This window comes from Drosophila mojavensis, unplaced genomic scaffold (genome assembly GCF_018153725.1).
Source record: "Drosophila mojavensis isolate 15081-1352.22 unplaced genomic scaffold, ASM1815372v1 contig_257, whole genome shotgun sequence".
Taxonomy (NCBI): domain Eukaryota; kingdom Metazoa; phylum Arthropoda; class Insecta; order Diptera; family Drosophilidae; genus Drosophila; species Drosophila mojavensis.
The window spans coordinates 85,001-100,577 of NW_025318800.1; positions in this window are offsets into that span (position 1 = coordinate 85,001).

The window sequence follows — 15,577 nt, forward strand, 5'->3', positions numbered from 1 at the left end:
AAAATAGCAACCATAGCCAAGTATCCCTATCCAAAAACACTCAAAGACTTGAGATCTTTCCTCGGACTCTCTAGCTACTATAGAAGGTTCATAAGAGATTTCGCTAAGTTGGCAAAACCACTTAGCTCTCTTTTAAGAGGGGAGGATGGACGAGTGTCCAAAAGCCAGTCTTCAAAAAAACTAATTAATCTCAGTCAAGAAGCCATTGATTCCTTTGACAAAATCAAAAACGCTCTAATATCCAATGAAGTTATTTTACAATACCCAGACTTTAATAAGGAATTTCAATTAACAACAGACGCATCCAATTATGCAATTGGAGCAGTCTTATCTCAGAATAAACGACCCATATGCTTCCTTTCAAGAACATTGTCAAAATCCGAAGAAAATTACGCCACTAATGAAAAAGAAATGTTGGCGATTATTTGGGCACTAAAAGCCCTCAAAAATTACCTTTACGGTAAGGCAAAAGTAAAAATATACACAGATCATCAACCACTTACACATTCGCTTAGCAGTTGGAATGGCAACGCTCGAATCAAAAGATGGAAAACGTACCTAGAAGAGTTTGATTATGAACTCCTTTATAAACCAGGCAGGGATAACACAGTAGCAGACGCATTGTCAAGAATACCCATAGTAAACCAAATCAATTCAGTAACATCCACTCAGCATAGCGCAGAAAGTTCAAGTCACAACCTAATACCTAGTATAGAGGTCCCGATAAACGTATTCAAGAACCAAATATTCTTAAACAAAGCAAACACAGACGACTATAAATTCCAAATCCCTTTCCCAACTTTCCATAGACATCTAATAACTAGACAAGAGTACACAGAAAATAACTTAGTTCAGATACTAAAAAAGTATTTAAATCCTTCTGTAATTAACGGAATAATAACGTCAGAAGAAATCATGAATCAAATTCAACAAATATACCCCAATCACTTTAGGAATTATAAAATCAGATTCACCCAGACACAAGTGAAGGACTTGACTAACGAAACAGAACAGGACGAACATATACTAAAAATACACAATAGAGCTCACCGAAACGCAATAGAAAATAAAAAACAATTATCAGAAACCCATTACTTCCCTAAAATGAAACAGAAAATAGCGGCATTAGTCAAACAGTGTCAAGTCTGTAAAGAAGAAAAATACGACAGACAACCAAACAACCCTAAACTAAATGAAACGCCCATACCTCAATATCCTGGACATATAATTCATGTAGACATATACACGACAGGCAAAAACTTAGTACTGACAGCAATAGATAAATTTTCGAAATTAGCTCAAGGACGCATCATCAAATCTAGAGCAATAGAGGACATAAAAAAACCACTTCACGACATTTTATTTTATTATGGAGTTCCGAAATTCGTGGTCATAGATAACGAAAAATCTCTGAATTCTGCATCCATAACATTCATGATGCGAGATCAATTAGGGATTGAAATTTATAACACTCCACCTTATAAAAGCACAGTCAACGGCCAAGTCGAACGATTTCACTCTACGCTTTCAGACATTATGAGATGTAACAAGAGAAAACAAGAATATAAAACCTTTCAAGAATTAATTGACAAATCAATATACGACTATAACTACACCATTCATTCAACGACTAACAGACGACCACTAGATTTGTTTTTTGGCAGAAACCTAACGACGAACCCAGAACAATATGAAAAATCTAGACAAGACAACATTGACAGACTTAGACAGAAACAAACAATAGACTTACAGAACCACAATAAAAGACGCAACGAAATACGTACCTACACACCAGGACAAGAAATATACGTCAAGATCAACAACAGACTAGGAACTAAATTGTCTCCCAGATACAAAAAAGAAACAGTAAAAGAGGACAGAAACACAACAGTACTAACCTCAACAAATAGAGTCATACATAAAAGTAATATTAAAAACGTTTGACATTTATAGACTACTCGTAATAATGGCGATGATGGTACAACCTATCGAACCGAATATGGACATAACGAACCATACGGCAGCACAAACCATAACGATCTACGACGGACTAGGCAAAATACAAACAACGACGACAAGAATTATTCACATCATTAACTTAGGCAAAATTAAAGAAGCTTTAGAGCAGATAGAATTTCATACAGAAAAAAAATTTAAAATTTAGCAGTTTATACCACACCTTGCACCACGAAATTAACCAAACTCACTTGACTTTACGCACTATAGATTATGACATTAACAAGAGGACCACAAGGGCCATTAATATTCTAGGCACAGCTTGGAAATACATAGCAGGCAACCCAGATCATGATGACTTCGTGCAGATAGAAGAACATATTAATAAAGTTATAGATAACAATAACAAACAAGTAATAATAAACTCACAGTTAGAACAAAGATTAAATAAGCTGACCACAGTTACCAATACCCTTACAAACAATATACGGAAAGACGATAGATTCACACACGATATAGCGGAAAGTTTACAGAACCAAGTTAAAGAGGAGGTTATTAATATAAAATATGCCATACAATGGGCAAAAGTTAACGTAATAAACTCATTTTTACTAAAAAAAGCAGAAATAGATGAAATAGAGAGAATCTTCAAAGCTGGTAGAATGCCTTCATTATCTGTAGAAGAAATGCTAGAATATTCAGACGTGGCCATATTTCACAATACTACCACTTTGTTTTATGTAATTAAAATACCTAACGTAGAAGAAAATGATTATGAAAATCTAATTGTGAAACCAGTCGTAAGAAATAACGCTATCATAAATATAGAGTATAAAGAAATATTGTCTCGAAAAAATGTAATGTTTGGAATTATAAAAAATTGTAAAAAATATAATAACATTAAGATTTGTTCAAAAAATAACATTGTCAACATTAGCAATAGTACATGTTTGCCTAGGCTCCTCAATGGAGAAAAGTCGCTGTGTGAGTTCAGTAACGCCGAGCATGTGGAACCCATCGAAGAAGTGGCCAACGGTCTTCTGATCCTCAACAACTTTGATGGAGTGGTGACATCGACCACAACAAGTACATGGTTAAACGGCACCTATGTCATTCGCTTTACCAACGAGTCCATTTCAATTGGCAACCGGACTTTCAACAACCTAGAGAGCAGCACACTGAGAGTCGGCTCTTCGATAATCCAGATGACACCAGAAGAATCGAGACGACTCCAAATTCTATCACTAAAGGCTTTGCAGGCATTACACATCAACAATACCCAAAGATTAGAACACCTAAAACTTACGACACATGCAATATCATCCATAATATTGGTCTGCATAGTCGTGATAATCATTGTCATTGCCTTCCTCTACATAAAGAGAGCGAAAAAAATTACGTTACTATTGGACAATAGCCAAGTAAAGAAAGTAACAGAGGCACCAAGACGAACCATAGAAAACATACAGTTCAACGACATTCCCTTCTTTTAATGATCGCTTGAGGACAAGCTCAAATCAAAGGGGGAAGAGTTAACAACAAAAATATTTTTCAAGTTAAAAACAAAAATATTCTGCATTGCAACAAAACCCAATGGGAATTGTTGCAACACAAATAAAACGTAACAAGCTGATCAGACCAATAAGCCAAAACTGCTGACACCATGTCTAGCGGACTTCCTGCACACGCCAACCAGAGCTCCAGCAATTCCAAGAAGAATTGCACAACGGTTCAACAACACCACGAGCGACGCCGCTGCCAACGTCGTCGACTGAACCACAGCTTAGCTAGGGATAGAATTGATTTAAGTAATTTAGTTGCAAATTTGTTCTTGAATAAAACGGACTGCATTTAAGCAGTAAAATATAAAAACATCTTTTTTTACCGTTTAAATAAAGAAAGAACTTAACTTATATAAGCGATGGTTTAACATATGAACTAGCAAACAAATATAGTACAACTTTAGCTGTAAAGGCCATGACCCAAAACTGCTCTATAGATAAGGTAAAACTTATCATGCAGGCGGGAACGTTTAATGACATGAACGAAGCCGTATGCAAATTTGTCAACAGTTGTACTGAGGCAACAGGTCAGTCAAATGCTGTCCTGTATTACCATAGACAAAACAATAGGGGTAACCGTGGGAATTACCACAGTCGAGGTAATAACCACAATAATGGTTACCAAACTAACAACACATACAGTAGAGGACAGAGCCGATATAGAGGCAACTCAAGAGGCCGTGGCAACTCGACAAGAGGCCACAACAATAACGTAAGAATTGTCAAGGAAGCTCCGGGAAACTCCCAAACGCCTCCAGATACTCAAAATTAACTAAAAGAATTTTTACCGTCAATTTAAGTCTCAATAACTTCGTGTCATTTAAAAATGTTGCAACAAATAAAAACATAACATTTTTGATTGACACAGGTGCAGATATCTCAATTGTTAAAGAAAATTCGGATGTTTTTCATGACATCCAAACCAATAAAATCATAGACATTCGAGGCATAGGTGAAGGAATAATAAATTCCAAGGGACTAGCCTCAATTGAACTACAAACAGGCAAATTTATTATTCCATACAAATTTCACATACTTCGATCAGACTTCGCAATCCCATGCGATGGAATAATAGGACTAGACTTCATTAAAAGATTTAATTGCAAATTAGATTATAATAGCTCAGATGATTGGTTTATAATTAGACCGCAAAACTTAACGTATCCCATTTATGTTCCAATAACATTTAAGTCTGGTACTAACTCAACCCTTCTACCAGCCAGATCCCAGGTGATACGCAAAATTAAATTATCTTCGTCCGAAGAAAATATTTTAATTCCCAATCAGGAAATTAAACCGGGTGTCTATGTTGCAAATACAATTACAACAGCCCAGAATGCGTTTGTCCGAATCTTAAATACAACCAGAACATATCAAATAGTAAACATAGATAAATTGAAATTTGAATCACTTTCGAACTACAATGTAGTTCAAAATTCCAAAGATAATAGAACAGAGTCCGTACTTAACAAATTAAAAAAGAATTTTCCACCCTTATTTAAAGAAAGACTTGAGAAACTATGCACCCAATATAGTGATGTTTTCGGACTTGAAACCGAACCAATCACAATAAACAACTTTTATAAACAAAAATTGAGACTTAAAGACGATGAGCCAGTATACGTGAAAAATTATCGATGTCCGCATAGCCAAATAGAGGAAATCCAACGCCAAGTTGGAAAGTTAATTGAGCAGAATATTGTTGAACCGTCTGTTTCATCCTATAATAGCCCACTTTTATTAGTTCCCAAAAAAGCCCTTCCGGGCACAGAAGAAAAAAAATGGCGATTAGTAGTTGACTATCGCCAAATAAATAAAAAATTGTTGTCCGATAAGTTTCCACTCCCCAGAATTGACGATATTCTTGATCAACTGGGTCGAGCAAAATATTTTTCATGCCTCGATTTAATGTCAGGCTTCCATCAAATTGAACTTGAGGAAAACTCAAGAGATATAACGTCCTTTTCGACAAACAATGGTTCGTATCGCTTTACGCGATTACCATTTGGTCTAAAGATAGCGCCTAATTCTTTTCAGAGAATGATGACAATAGCATTCTCAGGTCTAGAGGCCACTCAAGCTTTCCTTTACATGGATGATTTAATCGTCATTGGTTGTTCTGAACAACATATGATTAAAAATTTGACAGATGTTTTCAATGTTTGCAGAAAACATAATCTGAAACTACATCCAGAAAAATGCTCATTTTTCATGCACGAGGTGACATTCTTAGGTCATAGATGCACAGATAGAGGAATCTTACCAGATGACAGCAAATTTGATGTCATTAATAATTATCCTGTCCCTACGGACGCAGACAGCGCTAGAAGATTCATTGCATTTTGCAATTACTATAGACGTTTTATACAAAACTTCGCCGAACATTCACGGCACATAACAAGATTATGTAAAAAGAATATCCCATTTGAATGGACAACAGAGTGTGAAAAAGCATTCCAATATCTAAAAAATAAACTTGTTCAACCAAATCTACTACAGTACCCTGATTTTAGCAAAGAATTTTGCATAATCACAGATGCAAGCAAACAAGCATGTGGTGCAGTTTTAACTCAAAACTATAATGGACACCAGCTCCCAGTTGCATATGCATCAAGAACATTCACTAAAGGTGAAAGCAATAAGAGTACTACAGAACAAGAACTAGCAGCAATACATTGGGCAATAACACATTTCCGACCATATATTTATAGCAAACACTTCACAGTTAGAACGGATCACAGGCCTTTAACATACCTATTTTCTATGGTAAACCCAAGCTCAAAATTAACACGCATGCGACTCGAGTTAGAAGAATACGATTTCACGGTAGAGTATCTGAGAGGAAAAGACAATTTTGTAGCAGACGCTTTATCTAGGATAAAAATATCCGATTTAATTGATATGAACAAAAAAGTCCTGAAAGTCACTACCAGGCAACAAAGTAGACAAAACAATATCTGCGCAGATAATAAAGAGAGACTATTGCCAAGGCAAAGTCTAAAACAAGCTTCTAAGCCCAACGTATACGAAGTCATCACAAATGACGAGGTACGAAAAGTAGTGACCTTGCGACTAACAGATTCTACATGTTTATTGAAACATGGGAAACAAGTTATAGCAAGAATTACAGTTAGCGATTTATACTCCAATGGAATCCTCGACTTAGGTCAGTTTTTCCAAAGGCTTGAACGACAAGCCGGGGTATATAAAATCAGCAAACTAAAAATGGCACCGAGCGAAAAGATCTTTGAATCAATTTCAATAGAGTCTTTTAAAAATATGGGCAATAATATATTAAAGAATTTAAGAGTAGCGCTACTCCAGCCGGTGACCATAATAAATAATGAAAAAGAAAAAGAAGCAATTTTGTCTACATTACATGATGATCCAATACAAGGAGGTCATACAGGCATTACAAAAACTTTGGCCAAAGTAAAGAGACATTATTATTGGAAAAATATGACACGTCATATCAAAGAGTACATTAAGAAATGTCCAAAATGCCTGATGTCAAAAACGACAATACATACAAGATCACCAATGATCATAACTGAAACACCACAATATGCTTTCGACAGAGTGATAGTAGACACAATTGGTCCACTAGCACGATCGGAAAATGGCAATGAATACGCAGTTACGCTAATATGCGATTTAACAAAATATTTAGTAGCCATTCCAATTCCGAACAAAAGCGCAAAAACTGTTGCCAAAGCTATATTTGAAGATTTTATTCTGAAGTACGGTCCAATGAAGACGTTCATTACGGACATGGGAACAGAATACAAAAAATTCTATTATAACTGATCTGTGCAAATATTTAAAAATAGACAACATAACGTCTACAGCACACCATCATCAGACATTAGGTACCGTTGAAAGAAGTCATAGGACATTCAATGAGTACATTCGTTCATATATATCAGTAGATAAAACTGATTGGGACATATGGTTACAGTATTTCGTGTATTGTTTTAACACAACACCATCAGTAACTCACAATTATTGTCCATATGAATTAGTATTTGGTAGACAGAACAATCTACCAATTCAATTTAATAGCGTAAATAGCATAGAACCTATATATAATATAGAAGATTATTCTAAAGAAGTTTAGACTAGAACACGCGTATAAGAGAGCGCGAATACTTTTAGAAAACAATAAAATTAAACAAAAAGAAGAAAATGATAAGAAAGTATTAGATTTTAAAATAGAAATAGGAGACAAGGTCTATTTAAAAAACGAAACAGGTCATAAGCTAGAGCCTGCTTATATAGGACCATTTGAGGTCACTAGTATAGAAAATAATAATAATATAGTTATAAAAAACACAAATAGTAAGAATAAAACACAGAAAGTTCATAGGGATAGACTAAAAAAGATTTTAAAAAGCAGTGTTTTTCTTTCATTTTTCAAAAAAAAAAATCCAACCAAATTAGTGGTTGTTTGATTATTTCAAACCTATATATTGATATACTAAAAACAAAAAAACAAATCCGAAAATAATCAATTGATCAAATTAAACACAATATATATATATATATAGAAATACTAACGTATAAAATACAAAAATTACAAAAAAAAAAAAGAGAAAATTCTTTTTTTTTTCCCCCTAAATATCATATAATACAAAAAAAAAAAAAAAAAAAATAAAAACATTTATGAAACAAAAAATTAATTAATTAAAAAAAAAAATTTTTGTAAACACCTAAAATATTTTGTCATAAGAATACATCATAACAAAAAAAAAAAACTAATAATAATTTTTATTTTAAATAACTACATTATATTACGTTATTTTTTTTTAAAAGGGAGGTGTAGTATGTTGTATGTCATATAAGCATATGCTCACAGTATTGTAGTGTATACAATATATGAAGTTGACATATGCCTAAAATATAAGTAAGAGTATCATGCTCACAACATAGCAACACTTTGTTGCTTTACTTATATTATAACAGCTATACATAAGCGCCGTAATATGATCGGTCACTTATGTATAGACTGGCCTGCAGCGTGGGATCTGCAACGTAAGCATTGTTACGCTCTTGTCCACGCCGCAGCTTATACGCTAAATGTATATGCCTTCTGCATATGCATACAAACATATATACACACACATACAGCATGTTATATACTCCCATTCTGCCGCTGCTATAAGCGACAGAATTCTTTATGTAAACTTTATGTACTTTAGGCTAAGACATTATTTGAATAAAATACGGAGAGCATTCGCTGTCCAGAACTCAAAGATAATAGATTGGTTCATTTTATTACATGGTGTTCAGTGGCTCTGTCACTCTGTCATTTCGTCGCTCTGTCAGTCAGTTGTATTGTTGTTCAGTGGCTCAGTCACTCTGTCATTTCGTCACTATGTCAGTCAGTTGTATTGTTGTTCAGTGGCTCTGTCACTCTGTCATTTCGTCGCTCTGTCAGTCAGTCATCCTGTTGTTCAGTTGCTCAGTCACTCTGTCATTTCGTCACTATGTCAGTCAGTTGTATTGTTGTTCAGTGGCTCTGTCACTCTGTCATTTCGTCGCTCTGTCAGTCCGTCATACTGTTGTTCAGTGACTCTGTCACTTTGTTGTTCGGTCATTTCGTCGCTCTGTCAGTCATTCGTCCTGTTGTTCAGTGACTCTGTCACTATGTCAATCTGTAACTCGGTCATTTCGTCGCTCTGTCAGTTAGTCGTCCTGTTGTTCACTGGCTCTGTCCTCTAACATTTCGTCGCTCTGTCAGTCAGTTGTATTGCTGTTCAGTGGCTCAGTCACTCTGTCATTTCGTCACTATGTCAGTCAGTTGTTCAGTGGCTCTGTCACTCTGTCATTTCGTCGCTCTGTCAGTCAGTCGCCCTGTTGTTCAGTGACTCTGTCACTCTGTGAATCTGTCACTCGGTCAGTCCGTCATACTGTTGTTCAGTGAATCTGTCACTTTGTTGCTCGGTCATTTCGTCGCTCTGTCAGTCAGTCGTCCTGTTGTTCAGCGACTCGGTCACTCTGTCAATCTGTCACTTGGTCATTTTGTCGCTTTGTCAGTCAGTCGTCCTGTTGTTCAGTGGCTCTGTTATTTCGTCGCTCTGTCTGTCAGTCAGTATTCCTGTTGTTCAGTGACTCTGTCATTCTGTCATTTTGTCGCTCTGTCAGTCAGTTGTATTGTTGTTCAGTGGCTCTGCCACTCTGTCACTATGTCAGTCAGTTGTTCAGTGGCTCTGTCACTCTGTCATTTCGTCGCTCTGTCAGTCAGTCGCCCTGTTGTTCAGTAGCTCTGTCATTTCATCGCTCTGTCAGTCAGTCATACTGTTGTTCAGTGACTCTGTCACTCTGTCAATCTGTCACTTGGTCATTTCGTCACTATGTCAATCAGTTGTACTGTTGTTCAGTGGCTCTGTCACTCTGTCATTTTGTCGCTCTGTCATGTTGTCGCTCTGTCAGTGGCACTGTCGTTTTGTCGATTTGTTGCTCTGTCAGTCAGTTGTACTGTTGTTCAGTGACTCTGACATTCTGTCATTTTGTCGCTTTGTCAGTCAGTCGTCCTGTTGTTCAGTGACTCTGTCACTTTGTCGCTCGGTCATTTCGTCGTTCTGTCAGTCAGTCGTCCTGTTGTTTAGTGGCTCTGTCACTCTGTCATTTTGTCGCTCTGTCATGTTGTCGCTCTGTCAGTGGCACTGTCGTTTTGTCGATTTGTTGCTCTGTCAGTCAGTTGTACTGTTGTTCAGTGACTCTGACATTCTGTCATTTTGTCGCTTTGTCAGTCAGTCGTCCTGTTGTTCAGTGACTCTGTCACTTTGTCGCTCGGTCATTTCGTCGCTGTCAGTCAGTCGTCCTGTTGTTCAGTGGCTCAGTCGCTCTGTCATTTCGTCACTATGTCAGTCAGTTGTTCAGTGGCTCCGTCACTCTGTCATTTCGTCGCTCTGGCAGTCAGTCGTCCTGTTGTTCAGTGACTCTGACATTCTGTCAATCTGTCACTTGGTCATTTCGTCACTATGTCAATCAGTTCTACTGTTGTTCAGAGGCTCTGTCACTCGGTCATATTGTCGCTTTGTCAGTCAGTCGTCCTGTTGTTCAGTGGCGCTGTTATTTCGTCGCTCTGTCAGTCAGTCGTCCTGTTGTTCAGTGACTCTGTCACTCTGTGAATCTGTAACTCGGTCATTTCGTCGCTCTGTCAGTTAGTCGTCCTGTTGTTCACTGGCTCTGTCACTCTGTCATTTTGTCGCTCTGTCATGTTGTCGCTCTGTCAGTGGCACTGTCGTTTTGTCGATTTGTTGCTCTGTCAGTCAGTTGTACTGTTGTTCAGTGACTCTGACATTCTGTCATTTTGTCGCTTTGTCAGTCAGTCGTCCTGTTGTTCAGTGACTCTGTCACTTTGTCGCTCGGTCATTTCGTCGCTCTGTCAGTCAGTCGTCCTGTTGTTTAGTGGCTCTGTCACTCTGTCATTTTGTCGCTCTGTCATGTTGTCGCTCTGTCAGTGGCACTGTCGTTTTGTCGATTTGTTGCTCTGTCAGTCAGTTGTACTGTTGTTCAGTGACTCTGACATTCTGTCATTTTGTCGCTTTGTCAGTCAGTCGTCCTGTTGTTCAGTGACTCTGTCACTTTGTCGCTCGGTCATTTCGTCGCTGTCAGTCAGTCGTCCTGTTGTTCAGTGGCTCAGTCGCTCTGTCATTTCGTCACTATGTCAGTCAGTTGTTCAGTGGCTCCGTCACTCTGTCATTTCGTCGCTCTGGCAGTCAGTCGTCCTGTTGTTCAGTGACTCTGTTATTCTGTCATTTTGTCGCTTTGTATATTCAGTGAGTGATATTCAGTGGCTCTGTTATTTCGTCGCTCTGTCAGTCAGTTAATGTCAATCTGTCACTCGGTCATTTCGTCGTTCTGTCAGTTAGACGTCCTGTTGTTCACTGGCTCTGTCACTCTGACATTTCGTCGCTCTGTCAGTCAGTTGTATTGCTGTTCAGTGGCTCAGTCACTCTGTCATTTCGTCACTATGTCAGTCAGTCGCCCTGTTGCTCAGTGACTCTGTCACTCTGTGAATCTGTAACTCGGTCATTTCGTCGCTCTGTCAGTTAGTCGTCCTGTTGTTCACTGGCTCTGTCACTCTGTCAATCCGTCACTCGGTCATTTGTCGCTCTGTCAGTCCGTCATACTGTTGTTCAGTGTGTCTGTCATTTCATTGCTCTGTCAGTCAGTTGTATTGCTGTTCAGTGGCTCAGTCACTCTGTCATTTCGTCACTATGTCAATCAGTTGTTCAGTGGCTCTGTCACTGTGTCATTTCGTCGCTCTGTCAGTCAGTCGCCCTGTTGTTCAGTGGCTCTGTCATTTCATTGCTCTGTCAGTCAGTTGTACTGTTGTTCAGTGACTCTGTCATTCTGTCATTTTGTTGCTTTGTCAGTCAGTTGTACTGTTCGTCAGTGACTCTGACACTCTGTCACTATGTCAATCTGTAACTCGGTCATTTCGTCGCTCTGTCAGTTAGTCGTCCTGTTGTTCACTGGCTCTGTCACTCTGACATTTCGTCGCTCTGTCAGTCAGTTGTATTGCTGTTCAGTGGCTCAGTCACTCTGTCATTTCGTCACTATGTCAGTCAGTCGCCCTGTTGCTCAGTGACTCTGTCACTCTGTGAATCTGTAACTCGGTCATTTCGTCGCTCTGTCAGTTAGTCGTCCTGTTGTTCACTGGCTCTGTCACTCTGTCATTTTGTCGCTCTGTCATGTTGTCGCTCTGTCAGTGGCACTGTCGTTTTGTCGATTTGTTGCTCTGTCAGTCAGTTGTACAGTTGTTCAGTGACTCTGACATTCTGTCATTTTGTCGCTTTGTCAGTCAGTCGTCCTGTTGTTCAGTGGCTCTGTTATTTCGTCGCTCTGTCTGTCAGTCAGTATTCCTGTTGTTCAGTGACTCTGTCACTCTGTGAATCTGTCACTCGGTCATTTCGTCGCTCTGTCAGTCCGTCATACTGTTGTTCAGTGTTTCTGTCACTTTGTCATTTCGTCGCACTGTCGTTTTTTCGATTTGTTGCTCTGTCAGTCAGTTGTACTGTTGTTCAGTGACTCTGACATTCTGTCATTTTGTCGCTTTGTCAGTCAGTCGTCCTGTTGTTCAGTGACTCTGTCACTTTGTCGCTCGGTCATTTCGTCGCTGTCAGTCAGTCGTCCTGTTGTTCAGTGGCTCAGTCGCTCTGTCATTTCGTCACTATGTCAGTCAGTTGTTCAGTGGCTCCGTCACTCTGTCATTTCGTCGCTCTGTCAGTCAGTCGTCCTGTTGTTTAGTGACTCTGACATTCTGTCAATCTGTCACTTGGTCATTTCGTCACTATGTCAATCAGTTCTACTGTTGTTCAGAGGCTCTGTCACTCGGTCATATTGTCGCTTTGTCAGTCAGTCGTCCTGTTGTTCAGTGGCTTTGTTATTTCGTCGCTCTGTCAGTCAGTCGTCCTGTTGTTCAGTGACTCTGTCATTCTGTCATTTTGTCGCTCTATCAGTCTGTTGTACTGTTGTTCAGTGACTCTGTTATTCTGTCAATTTGTCACTTTGTATATTCAGTGAGTGATATTCAGTGGCTCTGTTATTTCGTCGCTCTGTCAGTCAGTTGTACTGTTCGTCAGTGACTCTGTCCCTATGTCAATCTGTCACTCGGTCATTTCGTCGTTCTGTCAGTTAGACGTCCAGTTGTTCACTGGCTCTGTCACTCTGTCAATCCGTCACTCGGTCATTTCGTCGCTCTGTCAGTCCGTCATACTGTTGTTCAGTGTTTCTGTCATTTCATTGCTCTGTCAGTCAGTTGTATTGCTGTTCAGTGGCTCAGTCACTCTGTCATTTCGTCACTATGTCAGTCAGTTGTTCAGTGGCTCTGTCACTCTGTCATTTCGTCGCTCTGTCAGTCAGTCGCCCTGTTGTTCAGTGGCTCTGTCATTTCATTGCTCTGTCAGTCAGTTGTACTGTTGTTCAGTGACTCTGTCATTCTGTCATTTTGTTGCTTTGTCAGTCAGTTGTACTGTTCGTCAGTGACTCTGACACTCTGTCACTATGTCAATCTGTAACTCGGTCATTTCGTCGCTCTGTCAGTTAGTCGTCCTGTTGTTCACTGGCTCTGTCACTCTGTCATTTCGTCGCTCTGTCAGTCAGTTGTATTGCTGTTCACTGGCTCTGTCACTCTGTCATTTTGTCGCTCTGTCATGTTGTCGCTCTGTCAGTGGCACTGTCGTTTTGTCGATTTGTTGCTCTGTCAGTCAGTTGTACAGTTGTTCAGTGACTCTGACATTCTGTCATTTTTTCGCTTTGTCAGTCAGTCGTCCTGTTGTTCAGTGGCTCTGTTATTTCGTCGCTCTGTCTGTCAGTCATGTTGAGGATTGATCTCGAAAAACTCATCATCAAGTGAGCATTTGAGCTAACGGTAAACACAGTCGTCGGCTGATCGCACATTTGTCTCTAGAATAAGAAACCGAATGTTCTGGATTATGAAATAGACGCAAACATAGAAGCATAAGGAGACATCCAGAACATTCGATATGCAGTAGAAGTAGGTATATAAGCGAGCTGTAAGTCGAGCCAAAGTTCATTCAGTAAGTTCATTGTGTAAGATCAATGTCAGTGTGTCGGCTCGGTTAGTTAAGTTCAAATCGTCGCGGTACGTGAAGAAGTGTACTTGTTACTGAATATTGTGTTAAATAAACTTTTTGTGTTGCGCCTACATATACCGTGTTTCATTTAAGAAAAACCTTCAACAGGTTATGGGCCCAGACAGTGCTAAACGTGTAATGTAGTGTGAAATCGAGTGCAAGTACAAAAGTGAATTAGTGGCAAATTTGTAACTAAATAAAGACAATGAAAATGGAGCCATTAAATATGAGAATTGAACGATTACGCGACAAAGACAATTGGCATTTGTGGTGTTTTATGATTCGTACGCTATTGGAAGAAGACGACGATGTTCTTGCCGTTTGTGAAGGTAGTTTGACGTGTCCGACACAGGAGTCTGCAACATACGAGAGAGACTCGAAAAGGTTCTTGAAAGCTGATAAGACTGCAAGGAAAATAATTATTCATTCTATCGAGAGAAGACCGATGGAATTGATTGTAAGCTGCAAAACAGCAAGAGAAATGTGGATAAAATTGAACTCAGTGTATGATATGAAATCAGAAGAAAATTTATCGGCTATTCAGAAACAGTTTTTTGATTTCAAATGGATTGAAAGTGAGAGTGTGGACTACAATATTTCAAAGTTAGAAGTTTTGTGGAGCAAGATGAAAAATCTTGGAAGTGCTGTGCCTGAAACAATGTTAATGTCGCGAATCCTGTCATCTTTGCCTCAAAAGTTTAACTATTTTCATAGTGCGTGGGATTCGGTCGAAGACAGCAAAAGAACATTGAACAATTTGACGACTCGTTTAATGACAGAAGAAATGCGGTCAAAAGAACAAGAAGTGGTACCTGAAGAGTCAACAGCGTTAGTCGCCGGCAACGGAAAAAATAAAAGAGAACATGAAAATAAGAAGAAAATTATGAAGTGCTATAACTGCGGCGTGATGGGACATCTGAAGAAGGACTGCTACAGGTGTTATATATGCAAGAAGAAAGGCCACAAGAGCAACACATGTCACCAAAGGAGAAATGCAGGAAGTCAAGCGGAAAATAATCAAGGAGAATCGGGTGAATCATCGAGGAAAGGATTGATTGCGAGCAGGGACGGCAGAGAAGATGACGTGTGGGTGATCGACTCAGGAGCTTCTGATCACATGTCAAGGCGTCGAGATTGGTATTCTACTTATGAAGAATTTTTGGAGCCCCTGAGGATAGGCGTAGGTAACGGTAAATATATCACGGCGCACGGAAAAGGTAATATTGATATTGAAACTTATGTCAATAATAATAAAAGGGCGACGACAATGTTTAATGTTTTGTATGTTCCGGAAATAGTTTACAATTTATTTTCTATTATGTCAGCTGCAAAAAGGGGTGTTGATTGTCTTATTAAAAATAAAGGAACACAGTGTTTGTTGAGACGTGATAATAAAATAATTGCAACGGGTTCTAGGTTCGGAAACTTATTAAAATTAGATGCGAATGTTTT